This window comes from Hyla sarda, chromosome 9, assembly GCF_029499605.1.
Source record: "Hyla sarda isolate aHylSar1 chromosome 9, aHylSar1.hap1, whole genome shotgun sequence".
NCBI classification, from domain to species: Eukaryota; Metazoa; Chordata; class Amphibia; order Anura; family Hylidae; genus Hyla; species Hyla sarda.
The window spans coordinates 101,183,912-101,193,655 of NC_079197.1; positions in this window are offsets into that span (position 1 = coordinate 101,183,912).

The following is a 9,744-nucleotide window of genomic DNA, read 5'->3' on the forward strand; positions in this document are numbered from 1 at the left end:
AGAATTTTCACACTGTCCTACTTAAAAATACAAAATGGTGAAGGCACATGTCCACGAGGTCGTACCACTGTTGCAGACAGTATCTCCTGGCAAAATTCAGTAGTGTGGACAGATCCTCAAAGGTAATCTACCAGCTAAATGTAATGAGCTGCAGACAGGTCAGATAGGTGACAAGAGAAGAAACAGTAGGCGCTCCATGTGTAGGCTCTCAATATGAATATAAAAAGACAAAGAAAACAAGGTGCGCTCCTAGTGTAGACTGTATTGTATTATGGCTTCAATAAGCGCAAAAAAATTGGAGGCTTACCGGATATTGTTGTGCTCAGGGCACAACACCTCAACAGGCATATAAACTCGCAAGGGAAGTGGAAGTCAGCAGCCACGGTTTCCTTTCCAGGTTCCTCTCGGTCCACTGGATAGGTAATGAAGCGTGGTGGATCTAATTCAAGTAAAATAGGAATTACCATACGGCGCTTCTCCTCCTGGTCCAGATGCAGGCAGCAGTCCACGTAATACGATGAAGGAATATCTTTATTATTTGGGGTCCTTTGTAGGTAGACATGTTTGTTTTTCAGGATTTCCAATGTTTACATATCTTATTTATTTGATTCTATTTTTGTAGGTTTAGAATCCTTTTCTTTTTGCTTGGCTTTCCTCAGAGAGTAGGTGTATGGGTTCATAATGACATTCTATAAAACCGTATACACAGCCCATTTGGCTTTTCAAGGAAAAACAAAAGGAATAATACAATACAGAAATTTAGGTGCACTACTGTGGTAGATGTATACAATGACATTGGCTAATCCCTCAACACTGATGTTAAAATTGAGACATTCGCCAGTGTATCCTTATATTAAGGACACACCAGAGCCCGCACACCAACGCCAAGGTTTCTCAGATGGCACGGGACCTAACACTAACCTACCTGTGCGTAATAAGCAAAAACCAGGGGCCAGTGGGCAATTACAGCCGCACTAGGTCGACATGCAGCCTGCTCCCAGTTCCCTCCAGCGTGACTAAGCACACATACAATGGAAGGGGGGAGAGAGGCTACAAGCCCCACCCAAGTTGGCTGATATAGGTGCATGGCCTCACAGGTGCAACCCTAATGCTGCCTGGAAAATGTTCAAGGCGCATTAACATATGGAGTTTACACACCTCCACGTATAAATTTACAAAGAACAACAAAAAACGTGGTCTCAAATGGCTGGAGGTGCTCAACCCCAAATGCAGTTGTGCATATATACTGGGGGAGCAGATCCTGCCCTTGTAGTCCGTTGCTAGGGGCGATCCCCAGCATAAAAATGCATACAATGGAGGATGCCTGCAGTAGACTACAAGTGCCACAATGGCATCCTACACCAGATAAACGGTGTGGATGTGTAACAATTAGAATAATACAATACAGAAATTTAGGTGCACTACTGTGGTAGATGTATACAATGACATTGGCTAATCCCTCAACACTGATGTTAAAATTGAGACATTCGCCAGTGTATCCTTATATTAAGGACACACCAGAGCCCGCACACCAACGCCAAGGTTTCTCAGATGGCACGGGACCTAACGCTAACCTACCTGTGCGTAATAAGCAAAAACCAGGGGCCAGTGGGTAATTACAGCAGCACTAGGTCGACATGCAGCCTGCTCCCAGTTCCCTCCAGCGTGACTAAGCACACATACAATGGAAGGGGGGAGAGAGGCTACAAGCCCCACCCATGTAGGCTTATATAGGTGCATGGCCTCACAGGTGCTGTCACGATTCAGCTCACAGGTTGTGGATCCACTGTGTCAGCGAGGGATTGGCGTGGACCGTGCTGGTGGACCGGTTCTAAGAGGCTACTGGTGTTCACCAGAGCCCGCCGCAAAGCGGGATGGTCTTGCTGCGGCAGTAGCAACCAGGTCGTATCCACTAGCAACGGCTCAACCTCGCTGACTGCTGAGAAGGCGTGGGACAGAAGGACTAGGCAGAGGCAAGGTCAGACGTAGCAGAAGGTCGGGGGCAGGCGGCAAGGTTCGTAGTCAAGATGGATAGCAAGGGTTCAGGTAACACAGGCTAGGACAACACTAAACGCTTTCACTGGCACAAGGCAACAAGATCCGGCAAGGGAGTGCAGGGGAAGTGATCAGATATAGTCTGGGAGCAGATGGAAGCCAATTAAGCTAATTGGGCCAGGCACCAATCATTGGTGCACTGGCCCTTTAAGTCTCAGAGAGCTGGCGCGCGCGCGCCCTAGAGAGCGGAGCCGCGCGCGCCAGCACATGACAGGAGGGGCCCGGGACGGGTAAGTGACCTGGGATGCAACTCGCGAGCGCGTCCCGCTGTGCGAATCGCATCCCCGACGGCCATATCAGTGCAGCGCTCCCGGTCAACGGGACTGACCGGGGCGCTGCAGGGAGAGAGACGCCGTGAGCGCTCCGGGGAGGAGCGGGGACCCGGAGCGCTAGGCGTAACAGTACCCCCCCCCTTAGGTCTCCCCCTTTTTTTGTCCGACAACTGCTTTACCTGGGACGAGGACACCGGGAGTGAATGGAGGGCTTCCTCAAAGGCAGGCAGTACAGCAGGAGTGGGAATGGGGAGGGAGGGCAGAGGGTGAAGCTTGGCACGGGACAGGGTGACACAAGGACGGGGGCCATGAGGAGGCACTGAGGCTTGCCTGACGGGACTGGGAGGGGGGGAGAGGCATCTCTTGTGGCAAGCAGGGTCCCAGTTCTTGATCTCCCCGGTGGTCCAGTCAAGGGTGGGAGAATGAAGCCGGAGCCATGGCAGACCGAGGAGGACCTCAGAGGTACAGTTGGGAAGGACGAAGAACTCAATCCTTTCGTGGTGGGGTCCAATGCACATCAAGAGAGGTTCTGTGCGGTAACGCACGGTGCAATCCAATCTGACTCCGTTGACCGCGGAAATGTAGAGCGGCTTGACGAGACGGGTCACCGGGATGCGGAATTTATTCACAAAAGAATCCAGGATAAAATTCCCAGAGGCACCAGAGTCCAAGCAAGCCACGGCTGAGAGGGAGGAGTTGGCTGAAGGAGAAATCCGCACGGGCACCGTGAGGCGTGGAGAAGCAGACTTTGAACCAAGAGACGCCACACCCACGTGAGCTGGGTGCGTGCGTGCTTTTCCCAGACGTGGAGGACGAACAGGGCAATCCACCAAGAAATGCTCGGTACTGGCACAGTACAGAAAGATTTTCTTCCCTATGGCGATTCCTCTCTTCCTGGGTCAGGCGAGACCGATCCACTTGCATGGCCTCCTCGGCGGGAGGCCCAGGCGTAGATTGCAACGGATACTGTGGGAGAGGTGCCCAGAGATCTAAGTCTTTTTCCTGGCGGAGCTCTTGATGTCTCTCAGAAAAATGCATGTCAATGCGGGTGGCCAAATGGATAAGTTCTTGCAGGTTGGCAGGAATCTCTCGTGCGGCCAGCACATCCTTGATGCGACTGGATAGGCCTCTTTTAAAGGTCGCGCAGAGAGCCTCGTTATTCCATGATAATTCGGAAGCAAGAGTACGAAATTGGATGGCGTACTCGCCCACTGAAGAATTACCCTGGACCAGGTTCAGCAGGGCAGTCTCGGCAGAAGAAGCTCGGGCTGGCTCCTCGAAGACACTACGGACCTCAGCGAAGAAGGACTGGACTGTGGCTGTGGCAGGATCATTGCGGTCCCAGAGCGGTGTGGCCCAAGACAAGGCCTTTCCTGAAAGAAGGCTCACTACGAACGCCACCTTAGACCGTTCTGTAGGAAACAAGTCCGACAACATCTCCATATGCAGGGAACACGGAGACAGAAATCCACGGCAGAGTCTAGAGTCCCCATCAAATTTGTCCGGCAGGGACAAGCGGAGGCTAGGAGCGGCCACTCGCTGCGGAGGAGGTGCAGGAGCTGGCGGAGGAGATGGTTGCTGCTGTAGCAGAGGCAGGAGTTGCTGTAACATGGCGGTCAACTGCGACAGCTGCTGTCCTTGTTGGGCAATCTGCTGCGATTGCTGAGCGACCACCGTGGGAAGGTCAGCGAGACTTGGCAGCGGCACCTCAGCGGGATCCATGGCCGGATCTACTGTCACGATTCGGCTCACAGGTTGTGGATCCACTGTGTCAGCGAGGGATTGGCGTGGACCGTGCTGGTGGACCGGTTCTAAGAGGCTACTGGTGTTCACCAGAGCCCGCCGCAAAGCGGGATGGTCTTGCTGCGGCAGTAGCAACCAGGTTGTATCCACTAGCAACGGCTCAACCTCGCTGACTGCTGAGAAGGCGTGGGACAGAAGGACTAGGCAGAGGCAAGGTCAGACGTAGCAGAAGGTCGGGGGCAGGCGGCAAGGTTCGTAGTCAAGATGGATAGCAAGGGTTCAGGTAACACAGGCTAGGACAACACTAAACGCTTTCACTGGCACAAGGCAACAAGATCCGGCAAGGGAGTGCAGGGGAAGTGATCAGATATAGTCTGGGAGCAGATGGAAGCCAATTAAGCTAATTGGGCCAGGCACCAATCATTGGTGCACTGGCCCTTTAAGTCTCAGAGAGCTGGCGCGCGCGCGCCCTAGAGAGCGGAGCCGCGCGCGCCAGCACATGACAGGAGGGGCCCGGGACGGGTAAGTGACCTGGGATGCAACTCGCGAGCGCGTCCCGCTGTGCGAATCGCATCCCCGACGGCCATATCAGTGCAGCGCTCCCGGTCAGCGGGACAGACCGGGGCGCTGCAGGGAGAGAGACGCCGTGAGCGCTCCGGGGAGGAGCGGGGACCCGGAGCGCTAGGCGTAACAGGTGCAACCCTAATGCTGCCTGGAAAATGTTCAAGGCGCATTAACATATGGAGTTTACACACCTCCACGTATAAATTTACAAACAACAACAAAAAACGTGGTCTCAAATGGCTGGAGGTGCTCAACCCCAAATGCAGTTGTGCATATATACTGGGGGAGCAGATCCTGCCCTTGTAGTCCGTTGCTAGGGGCGATCCCCAGCATAAAAATGCATACAATGGAGGATGCCTGCAGCGGACTACAAGTGCCACAATAGAATCCTACACCAGATAAACGTGCCATCTGAGAAACCTTGGCGTTGGTGTGCGGGCTCTGGTGTGTCCTTAATATAAGGATACACTGGCGAATGTCTCAATTTTAACATCAGTGTTGAGGGATTAGCCAATGTCATTGTATACATCTACCACAGTAGTGCACCTAAATTTCTGTATTGTATTATTCTAATTGTTATACATCCACACCGTTTATCTGGTGTAGGATTCTATTGTGGCACTTGTAGTCCACTGCAGGCATCCTCCATTGTATGCATTTTTATGCTGGGGATCGCCCCTAGCAATGGACTACAAGGGCAGGATCTGCTCCCCCAGTATATATGCACAACTGCATTTGGGGTTGAGCACCTCCAGCCATTTGAGACCACGTTTTTTGTTGTTCTTTGTAAATTTATACGTGGAGGTGTGTAAACTCCATATGTTAATGCGCCTTGAACATTTTCCAGGCAGCATTAGGATTGCACCTGTGAGGCCATGCACCTATATCAGCCAACTTGGGTGGGGCTTGTAGCCTCTCTCCCCCCTTCCATTGTATGTGTGCTTAGTCACGCTGGAGGGAACTGGGAGCAGGCTGCATGTCGACCTAGTGCTGCTGTAATTGCCCACTGGCCCCTGGTTTTTGCTTATTACGCACAGGTAGGTTAGCGTTAGGTCCCGTGCCATCTGAGAAACCTTGGCGTTGGTGTGCGGGCTCTGGTGTGTCCTTAATATAAGGATACACTGGCAAATGTCTCAATTTTAACATCAGTGTTGAGGGATTAGCCAATGTCATTGTATACATCTACCACAGTAGTGCACCTAAGTTTCTGTATTGTATTATTCTAATTGTTACACATCCACACCGTTTATCTGGTGTAGGATTCTATTGTGGCACTTGTAGTCCGCTGCAGGCATCCTCCATTGTATGCATTTTTATGCTGGGGATCGCCCCTAGCAATGGACTACAAGGGCAGGATCTGCTCCCCCAGTATATATGCACAACTGCATTTGGGGTTGAGCACCTCCAGCCATTTGAGACCACGTTTTTTGTTGTTGTAAGGAAAAACAAAAGGGCAGAATGGTCCACTCCTTCAAAAAGGCACTACAGCACTTTTGGGTGTGGGTCCATTGAGTGAAAATGGGACAACATCGCACACAGTAGTAATAGAGGCATATTACACAGTATTATAACTTGGCATCATGGGCTCAAATGATGAAAAAAAAAACTGTGACGTCAGCACTGTTTCTACGGCTCTCTGCTTGGCTGATCATTATTCACTGCCTCCCTCCGCCTCTCCCCCTCCTTCCTGCTTTGTAATCGCGTTTACTGCGCGCATGTGCAGCCTCCACAGAGCGGTTATGAAGCCTGTTTTGAAGCCGCTCTAATGCTGCTTCTGGGTGTAGCCAGAAGGCTGCATATGCGCAGTAAACACGACTACAGAGTGGGGAGAGGCAGTGAATGATTACCCAGGCCGAGAGCCTTATAAACAACGCTGACGTCACAGTGCCCGAAGGTTGAATCGTAACCCCACCCGTGCCACTTACTGCTAATTTGCATAATCAGAAAGGAGATATCAGACGAACGGAGCAAGGGACCTGGGCATTGTAATAGTAATTTTTCTCAGCATTACCCGCACTACCAGGCAGTACTGCTGGTTTGTGCGGGGGGACTATTCTGACAGTTTTCCTTTAAATACCAAGGGCATATCTATACACCCTGGCCCTGTTACAGGTGTTTGAAGCACGCTCATGAGCTGAACATGCTTCAAACCTGGTGGGTCCCAATTGTTATCAGCAGCCAGGACCCAGGGTAATGCCCACTATCGCCGATCAGGCCAATGCCCGGCATTAACCCTTTAGACGTCGCGATCAAAGTTGATCACGGCAGCTTAACGGAGCTGATCAGGACCATCACGGTAAAATTGTGATATCCCGATCAGCTAAATGGTCCTCGCTGTCTGATCAGTCCTCTGCTGCTTCAGGAAGCTTCAGCAGGCTGGAGAAGCAGAGCAACGATATCACTGATCAATGCTATGCTATGGCATTGAACAGTATATGCAATCGTAAGATTGCATGGTATAGCCCCCTATTGGGAAAAAAAAAAAAGTTAATAAAAGTGAATTAATCCCTCCTAATAAAAGTTTGAATCCCCCACCTTTTCCCATTTTTTAAAAATGAAATAATGTAATAAAAATAATCATGTGGTACTGCCGCATTCGTAAATGTCCAAACTTTTAAAATATAAGGTTAAACCGCACGGTCGATGGTGTACACGTACAAAAATACCAAAGTCCAAAAATGCTCACTTCATCTACCATTAAAAAAATAAAAAGCGATCAAAAGTCCCATCAAAATAAAAATGGTACCGATAAAAACTAGATACCAAGGCACAAAAAAAGAGCCCTTATATAACTCCATATGCCGAAAAATTTAAAAAAGTTATAGGGGTCAGAAGATGACAATTTTAAGCATACTAATTTTGGTGCATGCAGTTATAATTTTCAAAGTAATAAAATAAACCAACCTACATAAATTGGGTATCCTTGTAGCAGTATAGACCTACAGAATAAAGATAAGTCCTAATTTTTACTGAAAAGTGCACTGTGTAGAAACGGAAGCCCCCAAAATTTACAAAATGTTTGTTTTTTATTTCGCCCCACAAATAATGTTTTTTTCTGCCAATTTTGGTACAATTGTGACGCAAAAAACAAGCCCTTATATGGGTCTGTAGGTGCAAAATTGAAAGTGTTATGATTTTTAGAAGGGGAGGAGGAAAAAACAAAAGTGCAAAAACTAAACTTGGCCTGGTCCTCAAGGCCAAAATGGGCTTGGTCCTTAACCCCTTAAGGACCACTGGTTTTTCCGTTTTTGCACTTTCGTCCCCCCCCCCCCCCCCCCCTCACCTTTTAAAAATCATAACCCTTTCAATTTTGCACCTAAAAATCCATATGATGGCTTATTTTTTACTCCACCAATTCTACTTTGCAGTGACATCAGTCATTTTACTCAAAAATCAATGGCGAAACAGAAAAAAAAAATCATTGTGCGGCGAAATTGAAGAAAAAATTCCATTTTGTTAATTTTGGGGGCTTCCGTTTCTACGCAGTAAATTTTTTTGTAAAAAAATTACACCTTATCTTTATTCTGTAGGTCCATATATGATACCCTACTTATATAGGTTTGATTTTGTCGTACTTCTGTAAAAAATCATGACTACATACAGGACAATTTATACGTTTAAAATTGTCATCTTCTGACCCCTATAACTTTTTTTATTTTACCGCGCATGGGGCGGTTTGAAGGCTAATTTTTTGTGCCGTGATTTGAAGTTTTCAGAGGTACAATTTTTGTATTGATCGACTTTTTGATAGCTATTTATTCATTTTTTCATGATATAAAAGGTGACCAAAAATATGTTGTTTTGGACTTTGGAATTTTTTTGCGCATACGCCATTGACCGTGCGGTATAACTTATATATTTTTATAGTTCGGACATTTACGCACCCGGCGATACCACATATGTTTAAATTTATTTACAGGTTTAATTTTTTTTGGGGGGGGGGGGGGGGGAAAGGGGGGTGATTTGGACTTTTATTAGGGAAAGGGTTAAATCACATTTATTAACTTTTTTTTTTACACTTTTTTGTTTTGCAGTGTTATAGCTCCCATAGGGACACACTGATCTTTTAGGCTGGGTTCACATCACGTTTTTCCCCATTTGGGAGCGCTTACGGCTGGGGGAGCTAAAAACTTGCGCTCCCGTATCCCTGCCATATGCCGCCGTATGTAATTCATTTCAATGAGCTGACCAGAGTGAACCAGTTGGCTCATTTTTCACTGTATGCGGTTTTCTACCGGACCTAAAACCGTACTTAACCACGGTTTTAGGTCAGGTAGAAAACCGCATACGGGGGAAAATGAGCCGACCGGAGTTCACTCCGGTCGGCTCATTGAAATGAATTACATACGAGCAGCGCAAGTTTTTTTAGCTCCCTCCAGCCGTATGCGCTCCCGTATGGGGAAAAACATGATGTGAACCAAACCTTACACTGATCACTGCAAAGCCATAGCTTTGCATTGATCAGTGTTATCGGCGGTCGATTGCTCAAGCCTGCATCTCAGGCCCTAGCTGATCGGGACACCGCATTTTCACTGTGGTGGTCCTGATCAGCCCCACTGAGCAGCCAGGAAGCTTTTACTTTAGTTTTAGACGCGATGTTCAACTTTGAACGCTGTGTCTAAAGGGTTAATAGCACATGACACCGCAATTGCTGCTGCGCACTATTAGCCCCGGCTTCAGGTACATGCCGGGACCGACCCGATATGACGCGGGGTCACCGTGTGACCCTGCGTTATATCGCGGAAGCCAGCCAAGGCTGTAAATATACATCCTTGGTCGTTAAGGAGTTAAAGGGATACTCTGGTGGAAAACTCTTATTTTATTTTTTTTAATCAACTAGTGCCAGAATGTGAAGCAGATTTGTAAATTACTTCTATTAAATAAATATTTACCCTCTCAGCACTTATTAGCAACTATATGCTAGAGGAAATTCTTTTCTTTTTTTGTTGTGTCCACAGTGCTCTACTGACACCAGATGCCCGTATCAGGACCTGTCCAGAGCAGGAGAAAATGCTCATTGCAAACCTATGCTGCTCTGGACAGTTCCCGACACGGACAGAGGTGTCAGCAGAGAGAAAAAAAGTTTTCCATCGGAGTACCCCTTAATAAA